Here is a 9944-nt window from a genome sequence, read left to right as displayed (position 1 = left end):
TAAAAAGACAAATCATTTTTGTCATGCTAAAATGCATCTGAAACCTAAAAATACCTAATCTCCAAATTATACTCCAAATTTTTTTTTTAATTAATTAAAAATTAGAAAATGTTTACCTTTATTTATTTGGAGATTTTTTTAGGTATACATTGGTTGAGTCATGTTGAAGTTAATTCTATTTTTTTTATTTTTTAATAGAAATAAAGGCCAATGTAAGGTGAAAGTTTTGGACCAATTTTTTTTTTTTTTTTTTTAAATGGTATTTAAAGTTTTTTAGAGGTACTAAAAACGAATACCAACTTTGTTTCACTCCTAAAAAATATTTTATTACACGTTGATAGGTAAAAAAAAACAACTAAATCAGACCAATATTAACTATTATACAGCGAAGTTAGCTGTTGACATTTATGTGATGATAATAATAATAATAATAATTCATTTATTTTTTTATTTGGAGTTAGCCTGTGAAATACATGAAATAGATAATCAATTGTAGTAATTTTACAAAAATGATGAGTAACAGATCGTTTATATAAACTAATAACAAACAATATACAAAACAAAAACTATTCCTCCTATTGGGACGTCCAGCTCTAAGCAAAAGGTTTTGCGTTACATATATAAAACACAATTTAAGGTCCAGTCCTGGGTGCACAGAAAGAAATTCATACAACTGATTTCGGCTAATATCGCTTAGTTTTTGCATATATCGGATTCGGTTCTCATGGTACGCGAGGCAATTTGTCAAAAAATGGAAACAATCCTCCAGGGACGTTCCATCATAGGCTGGACAAAGCTTCTGTAACAGTTACCATTTATGTTACTATAGTTACCTTCTTATTAGGTCATCTATATGTTAATTGATATCAAAGTTTCAATAGTGTTCAATTAATATTTATAGTATAGCATATTATTACTATATAAAACATAGCAATATTTTAGATGTGGCACTATTAAAGGAAATCAGCGAAATATACAGATATATACATTTATGTAAATAATGTATCCATTTTCAATTGAGGTAAAAGTTTTAAACATTTAATGAGGAATATACTTGAATATGCCTGAAAGTTTTGTAAAAGTGAAAGTATCCCCTATTTTCTGTTTTCTTAATTAGTTTTTAATAATATTCATTTGAAATAAATAAGTTATTAAGAACATTAAATGTAAACTTTTTGAACTCACCAAAATCTTTCTCGCATTTAAGATTGTAAATTGTACTATTTGTTGAAGATCCTAAATCTTATTTGGTTGTAAAATTCATTTTTTTGTTCCTAAATTCTCACTTGCAGTACCAAAGTATTCCAATTCGAATTTGATTTCCTTAAACCTTAGTCAAATTTAGCTATTGGATTTTACAAGCTGATTTTTAATTCTAGACGGATAAAGTTAGAATAATGAATTAATAATTGATCGTGAATTATAAATGAGAAGATGGTTGGGGGTCCGGTCAGTAAAGAACACAAATAAGTAAAAATTTATTTATTAGTGCCAACGTTTCGGCCAAGATTTCGAACCTTCATCAGGGCTAAAAACAAGACGAAACCATAATGAATAAAAGGAATTACAGAATGACAAGAAAAAACTATAAATACAGATAGTTTAATTAGTTTTTTTTCTAATAATTTTGTTATTTATAATACAAGACATGCGTCGAGTAGATAACATAGAAAAACCTTAACAAGATTTATTGGTTCATAATGCTATCATGCAATACACTGGATTCCTTAAGATGGTCTACACACTAATCAAGTATTATAATTACTGATAATTATTGCCCAGTTCAATTAACCTTTTTTTCTTTCTATTACATTTTTATTTTTTATATATTTTTTTTATTATGATTTCATTGACGATGAAGATATGAATTAATTAAATTATAAAATTTAAAGAAGTATTATTATTTACAGTTATTGTTTTAATAGTACAGTTATGATAAACTAGACTTATATTGGTGAAACAAAGTTATTTATACATGTGTAATTTGTACAAGATGGTATATCTTTATCAAATAAATTCAATTTTAATTCTTATTTTGTTATTCCTTTTATTCATTATGGTGTCGTCTTTTTTTTTCTTTCTTAGTTCTGATGAAGGCTCGAAATGCAGGCCGAAACGTTGGTACTAATAAATAAGTTTTTACTTAAATATTTTAGGTCAATTTACTCGTTGTGCATTTATTGAATGATTTGAAGTAAATAACTCTTCCTTTCTAAATTACTTTATTTTAATTTATCAGTTAAAGCGTTTCCGTGCTTTCTCCCCATTATCGGGTATTTGCTATAAAGTCATGTTGTAGCATAAATCTAACATTGTGCAAGAATTTCCTCTAATTATTATTCATACGATCAGCATTAAAAAACATATTTCTTGTCATCTTAATATTTTAAGTTAAATTACTGGATGAGTTGTATATTTATTTAATGAGTTGAAGTTACAAGATGCATTGTAACTGATAAATTAAAATAAAGAAATTTAATAATTCACTTCAACTTATTAAATAAATGCACAACTCGTGCAATAATGAACCAAAAATATTAAGATGACAAGAAGTATGGTTTCGAGTGAAAACCTTTTGAGCTATATTGCATAATTAGAATATAGCAAAGTACATCGTGATGGGGCGATGGTCCTTTAACATTGAAACTGATAAATGAAAATAAAAAAAATTAATAAGAAAGAGTTATTCGTTTTAACTCATTAAATAAATGTACAACTCATCCAATAAATTAACCTAAAATATTCAGTAATACTTACTTCTTAGTGCCAACGTTTCGGTCGGAATTTCGAGCCTTCATCAGGGCTAAGAACAAAAAAATATATATGAAACCATAATGAATAAAAGGAATAACAAAATAAATAAGTAAAATATCAATATAGCTAGTTATTTTTTTATCATTCTGTAATTCATTTTCATTATTATGAAAACACCCGGTTTTTTGTTCTTAGCCCTGATGAAAGTTCGAAATTGTGACCAAAACGTTGGCACTTATAAATAATTTTATACTAATTTGCATTCTTCAATGGTGGCGCCCCTACCATCTTCTAATTTATTTGGATGAAATTATAATTTGTTTCCTTTATGTTATTCTCATTCAATTTTCAAAGGTCTTTAAATTGCTATAGAAAATACTATTTCAATTGTAATATTACTTTAAATATTTATTTATTTAATATTCAGAGAATTGAAGATTCTATTTTCACAGCATTGTACTTAATAATTAGTTCAATGCTATATTTTTTTTCATTCAAAAGCTATAACTTCGTCAATCAAGTATCTGATATTTAAGTATAACTAAAATGTAATTATACAGACAAACTAATATCTCTAAGAGCCACCTAACTAATTGTAACGGTATGTAACGCTTTTAAAAAAAAAGTTAACTTAAGTTTAAAGTAAAATATATGTTCAAAATGTTTTGATCTTTATTTAGTAGAAATTAAAATTAAATCTCTACCGCTGTCAAGATATTATTTTACTTTAAGTTTAAAAATTAATGAGGAATATATGTAAATAACAAAATAAAAATAAAATAAGTCTCCCTTTTATAATTTGAGGTTTTAAATTCTAACAAACGCAAGTATTTTTAAAAAAAATAGAGTTGTGCGATGACATTATGTGTTTAAAAACTTTTTATTTTACCAAAAACAAAATTAGACATCGGGTTTTATTATCATATTAGCTGAAGTGGAGAATCTGTGGTTTGCAGTTAAACCTCTCGCTTGAAAAGTAATACTATTTCCTGACAAAAATAGAATAAAAAATCGGTGCGGTATGCGCATCACCCAACTTAAAGTTGTAACAAATTTTTGTGCTCGTTCATTTCGTTCTTTAGAAAAGAAATGAATTATTTCTGTTTTTTTTTTGTTTTATTCAAAACTGAATTTTTTTTTTTGAACGGTTTTAGTTTTTCAAGTATTTGTATTTTACATTCAATTAAGAATGATCATGAATTTAAAATTATTACGAATTTACCAAAAATTATACAATATTTTTTTGTTTATTTATTTATTGACATTTACAACAGGATTTATATAAAAATTAAAATTAAATTTGTACGGCTACAAACCACGAAGGGTCAGGGGTGCAAGACTTTGTTAGGAAGTTACTAGACCAACGGATTTGCAAGGAGGTGATTTGGTCAGAATTATGTTAGACCCCATTAAGGGTAACCATTGTATAAGGCGGGGTGGACCAAGGAGGGCTCCTGAATCCACAGGGCTGACTCAACGGCTACATGAAACACTAATCTTGGACTAAATAATTCAAAACATTATCCAAATTATAGTCTCAAAACTTTTATTGTTTTTATACGTCCAACGTTTCGGCCAATTCGGCCATCTTCAGGGACAATCTTAATTCACTATGAAACATATTATTTAATCATTCCAAACACTTCATACAGGCTATTCTGCCCAGGTCAAAACATTTTTATCCAATAAGTCAAATATCCATTAAAAATTACAGTCAAAAATATTTCTCATTAACCACTATCATACACTTTTATTACAACCTTACTTGTAACCTCCATTCAACAAAGGTTACAAGTAAGGTTGTAATAAAAGTGTATGATAGTGGTTAATGAGAAATATTTTTGACTGTAATTTTTAATGGATATTTGACTTATTGGATAAAAATGTTTTGACCTGGGCAGAATAGCCTGTATGAAGTGTTTGGAATGATTAAATAATATGTTTCATAGTGAATTAAGATTGTCCCTGAAGATGGCCGAATTGGCCGAAACGTTGGACGTGTAAAAACAATAAAAGTTTTGAGACTATAATTTGGATAATGTTTTGAATTATTTAGTAAAAAATTGCCAGTCTCAAGAAAGTATTTTTATGATTATAAATAAACTAATCTTGGAGTTAGTAGTCAATTGCCTTACCAATTAGTTATTCGCTCCTACTTTTAGTAAAAAAAATATTGTATTTTTATTATTAAATTTTAATCCAAAATATGGAGGTAAAAAAAAACATCAAAATTAATGTCATAGTGAGCTTAAGCCAAATTTATTAGTTTTATTCCATACTAGCAGACTCAGTAATGCTAAGCAATTGTCTAGATTTGTAGATGCATACAGATTAATTGAACACAATTGACCGTTGGGTAACCTTCTAAATTCTCCAGTTAACTCATCCTTTATCGGTCGTAATGCTTTACGTAATATTCTATTTAAGTACCCAAAAAGGTCATTGTATTCTCAAGTAGATTATTTTATCGATCTTACCAAATTTTCCTACATTTAGGCATCATCAGGGCAAATTTGTACATCTGAAAAAACAACCATCATAAAGTAAAAGTATCCGCACAAAAGAAATATCAATTGAAAAAAGCAAAAATATTACTACATAATTATTTGTAATCAACTCCATACCACGCCAAGGTAACTAAATTAGAACCTTCTTCAATAAGAGAGATGGCCAAAAATTAGCTATAGTTGAAACTAATCGCTAAAGTTGCCATGGCAACGACCTTTATTCATGAATGAATCATTGATAAAGAAATATCGTATCCATGGCAATTTTAACTATTAGTTTCATAATTATTGGAGAAGTTTGTCGGGGGGTGCGGTCAGCAAAGAACAACATTAATAAACAAAACCATATTTATTTATTTTATGCCGACGTTTCGACCTGAGTTTATGGTCTTCATCAGGGGTTATGGGGTAGAAGGTAGGCCTGCAACTCAATTAGTTTTATTATAGTTTATTATAGTATTAGCTTCATAGTTGTCCAACTCTGTCCAAGAGGAGAGAATGTGCTAACATTGAAATATAATTATTGAAATATAATAATGCATTATTTTCAAAAACCTCAAGGCGTTGTTCTTCCCTTAGACTACGTAATACAGTGAGAGGAATAATTGTGCTGTAAATTCTAAATTTTTAATCCAAACGTTTTTGTATAGAAGGCGCGAGATAAGCAATTTCAAGATTGAAGAATACCAGGTATTATTTTATTTAGGCGTACTTAACCTCGCTTTTATTTAAACATCAATTTAATTTTTTCTAGTTACCATAGAACCCAAATATTAAACCCTATCTACCTGTTCAAAGGTATATCCTCCTATATCTATATCACCGACATATATCTTTATGCTCGCGTATCTACTGCTAACCATATATTTTGTTTTATCCGTATCTATTTCGAGGACTAGTTCCTTAATAGAATTTGACAACGTAGGAAGTCAAGTTTTCATTACTTGCGCCTCAACCACCTCAGCTAAAGACGGCGCTGTAAGTGTAGGAAATTAATTATTATTAAAATTATCATTTAGAATGTCCAGTGGTGTTCAGCTTTCAAATTATATTAAAACATAAACAAAATTCTAAGAAAACCTCCCAAAATTCTACCTTTTTTTTGTATTAACACCAGTAAAAGTAAAATTGGCTGTATCTTCGCTAATAATTGTCCGAATTCAATGATTTTTTTTTCTGGTTTGTGGAGAATTCAGCCACTATTCAAATAACATATTCAATAACAGGAAAAAATAAAGAAAATCCTCAAAAAATCTTTAATTTCTTTAGTGAATTAAAAAACGTAAAAAAACGATTATAATTACCTTTTTCCTAAAAAAAAAATTGACAGCCAATTTTTCATGAATCCTCATAAAGCTTTTATAATTTTTGTTTAATATCAAATCATTTTGGGGTAAAATTATTTTATTAGCTTCAATACGCAATAGGCAACATTTTGAGGGAAAAAAAAATGTAAATCAGGGTAACATTCAAACCATTCCCTTCTATATATATAAATATACATACACTCCACATTTCTGTAACGTTTCGGCCTTTTCAATAGGACATTGTTGTCTATCCATCTATAAAAAAATAAGATTATCGGTATTATAATATTTTATAATTGGGACACATCTCTTAAAATGATGAGAACATAAAGTGTTAACTAATTAAGATGTACTGAAAAGTGGAAAGTTTGTCCCAAATGTCATCAACAATATTGCAATAAATGGAGTTAGATTTTTTTATGGGGCATCCTTGAAAAAATAAATAAATAAACGATAAGTAGGAAATTTAATAATTTTAAAATGATACTAACATATAACCTATCATTGAATTCTTTATTTAATTATATGGAAATTACGTAGCCTATTTTTTTTATCTCGACAATTTTTAGGGCTTAAATAGAAATAATTAAGGTTTTTTTTATATTTCTGACTAATTAATTAGTTTAAGTTAACTAATCAATATATCTGGGAGTGGGTAGCTCATTGGTAAGGCAATGGAATCCTTACTCTAAGGACCCGGGTCCGAATCCGGTTGTGGTAGATATATATTATCTGTTACCTGTAGCCCTTATAGTACAAGAGCAAAAAAGGAGAGAAAAGGTTATCTAACCCCAATTTTTGATTACTTTAATGAAAACTATATATAATAAATAGTCAAAATTGATGAGTCTGCCAAGTATAGGTAGGGGGAATAAAAATTAGCGGATAAAAAAAATACTAATTTTTCATTCGGAGCTCTATATCTTAATAAGTAGGAACAACACAAGAAAACCTAACAGAACGTCATTTAAAGAAGAGAAAATTTGCTAAAATATGAGCTATAATAGAGTTATTTGTGTTAAATAGAGCATTTTAAAAAGCAACATTTCATAAAAATGTTGTATTGGACGTACTAAAAGATCAGTAGTTTGAGTGAATTTATTTTGAAATAATATATATCTCAAAAACCATTTGACGTACAGATGTCTATTAGCACTCAAATTAAAGCTAGTTTAATGAGCTATAAAGTAGTTAATGATGTTTATCTTCGTAGGAGTAGTAGTTTACATGAAATTTGCTAAAATAAATTGATTTATAGTTGTTCTGACAAATTTTCATTTACCAAATTTATATTCATATGTGAATTTCATAAAAACTACTACCCCTTCGAAGATGAGTGTCATAAACTACTTTATAGTATATTAAATTTCTTTATTATGAGTGTTGGCCGACATATGTGCGTCCAATGGTTTCTGAAATAAAGTTTTTCATAAATCAAATTTATTATCCAAACAACTATAGATCAATTTATTTTAGCAAATATCATGAAAACTACTATTCCTACAAAGGTAATGGTCATAAACGTCTTTATAGTCCATTAAACTAACTTTAATTTGAGTGCTAATAGACATCTGTACGTCACATAGTTTCTGAGATATAGATTTCTCAAAATAAATTAACTAGCTACTAATCTTTCAGTAGATTTTTAAGAAATTTTGCTTTTTAAAAAGAACTATTGGACGTAAATAGCTCTTTTAGGGCTAATATTTTAGAAAATTTACTCTTCTTTATATAATGTTCTCTTAGATTTTCTTGTATTGTTGGTAGTTTTTAAGATATAGAGCTCTGAATGAAAATTCAATTTTTTTTTTAAGATTTTGAAACAGCCGGCATTTTTTAATCCCCCTACCTATACTTGGCAGACTTATTAATTTTGACTATTAATTATACATAGTTTTTATTGAAGTAATCGAAAATTGGGGTTAGATAACTGCCTTTTTCTCTTTCCGGCTCTTATACTTTTAAATCAGCCCTTTTAGTTCGGAAGCCCTTCGGGGTCAACCTAGCCTCATAAAGTGGGTACTCTTAATTGGGTAAAAATATTTACTCTGACCAAACCACCTGCTTGCAAAACCGTTGGTGTAGTAAGAGTGCTTTCTTACTCCTCCCTGACCCTCCATGAGGTGTAGCGGAACATATTTGCCTATAGGTTAGAATCATTGTATAAATTTAATAGATGCTATTTAAAAAATATAATTATAATTGAAAACAAATGAACTATTTTAGTTCAGATATTGGATGGTATAATTTACATTTGAAATGAGCTTAATTTCAGATTTTTATATAATGAAAATCAATTAAGTTATATTTTGTTATCTAATTATTTAAGCTGTTCGAAATTCATCAAGAAATAATCTCTGTTTAGCTTAGACGGGTATCCTATTTGAATTTCATCACTTTACGAAATTTCATCAGTGGCATTAAAGCTAAAGCCAAAGTCCCTAATGAGTCGCAAGTATCTCGTGTTGACTTTATCCAACGCAGCCGGAACCTCTCATTAGCGTTCTAAAATGTGTCGAGAACTTTCCATGTTGAATAATTTTATCTATGAAGTACGGTTACGAAGTTTGAAAAGCTTTTATATTTTAAATATTCTCACTGAAACAATATCCGCTGGTATTTTGCATGTGTATGTACTTTATATGTATATATTTATTTTTGTGTGTATGCATATTATTATTTAACAACGGTTTTAAACTTCCGATACATGATTATATCGACTATTACATTATCTATCTTTATTCATTCTAGTTTATAATTGGAATCCAAAAATATTACTTGTGAACTTTGAATTCTTGTAATATATATGCCAAATGAAAAAGAGAGACTAAAAATAATATCTTGTATAAATGATTAATAATAAAAACATTATCCCTCTAGTCTCAACCATCTTTATTAAAATATATTACATGGCCATTATCAAGGACAATATAATAAAATAACAGCTTTAATTATAACTTATTATTAATATCATTAAAACATTATTAATTATAATTTGCATACATTAATTTTAGTCTCATAGTCTCACATAGATTTAACCAACTAATAATTGACATAACCAAGTCTGATATAGTTATAAATTGTAACAATAATAATAACAATAACAAGGAAGGTGTAGGTACCATACTTACATAGTTTTTCAATTACATACAAATACTCAATTAACCAAAAAACTAACAAGTAATATGTCATTTTAAACTAACAAAAAAAGTTTGATTAAAAATAAGCTGCTATATTCACTTTATGATTTTTTTTTCTTTAATTGGAATAATACGAGTACATTCTGCCACACTCATGGGCAATAGGGATATTAGAGGTGTAAGTTCAGAATTATACTATGTAAGTATATTAAAAAACAAACATAAAAATTAAATAA

At 27.8% G+C, this 9944-nt stretch overlaps 1 protein-coding gene across 6 annotated transcripts in view; it reads left to right on the top strand.

The window, feature by feature from the left end:
• The window catches only part of Trpgamma (Transient receptor potential cation channel gamma), a 980713-nt gene that overhangs the window by 523766 nt on the left and 447003 nt on the right, over positions 1–9944 (top strand). The gene's annotated exons all lie outside the window — the stretch shown is intronic.

Source organism: Halyomorpha halys, unplaced genomic scaffold, assembly GCF_000696795.3.
Source record: "Halyomorpha halys isolate HHAL.00 unplaced genomic scaffold, Hhal_1.1 Scaffold3.1, whole genome shotgun sequence".
Taxonomy (NCBI): domain Eukaryota; kingdom Metazoa; phylum Arthropoda; class Insecta; order Hemiptera; family Pentatomidae; genus Halyomorpha; species Halyomorpha halys.
Note: the sequence above shows the minus strand (reverse complement) of the source record. Positions and strands in the feature narration are given on the sequence as shown.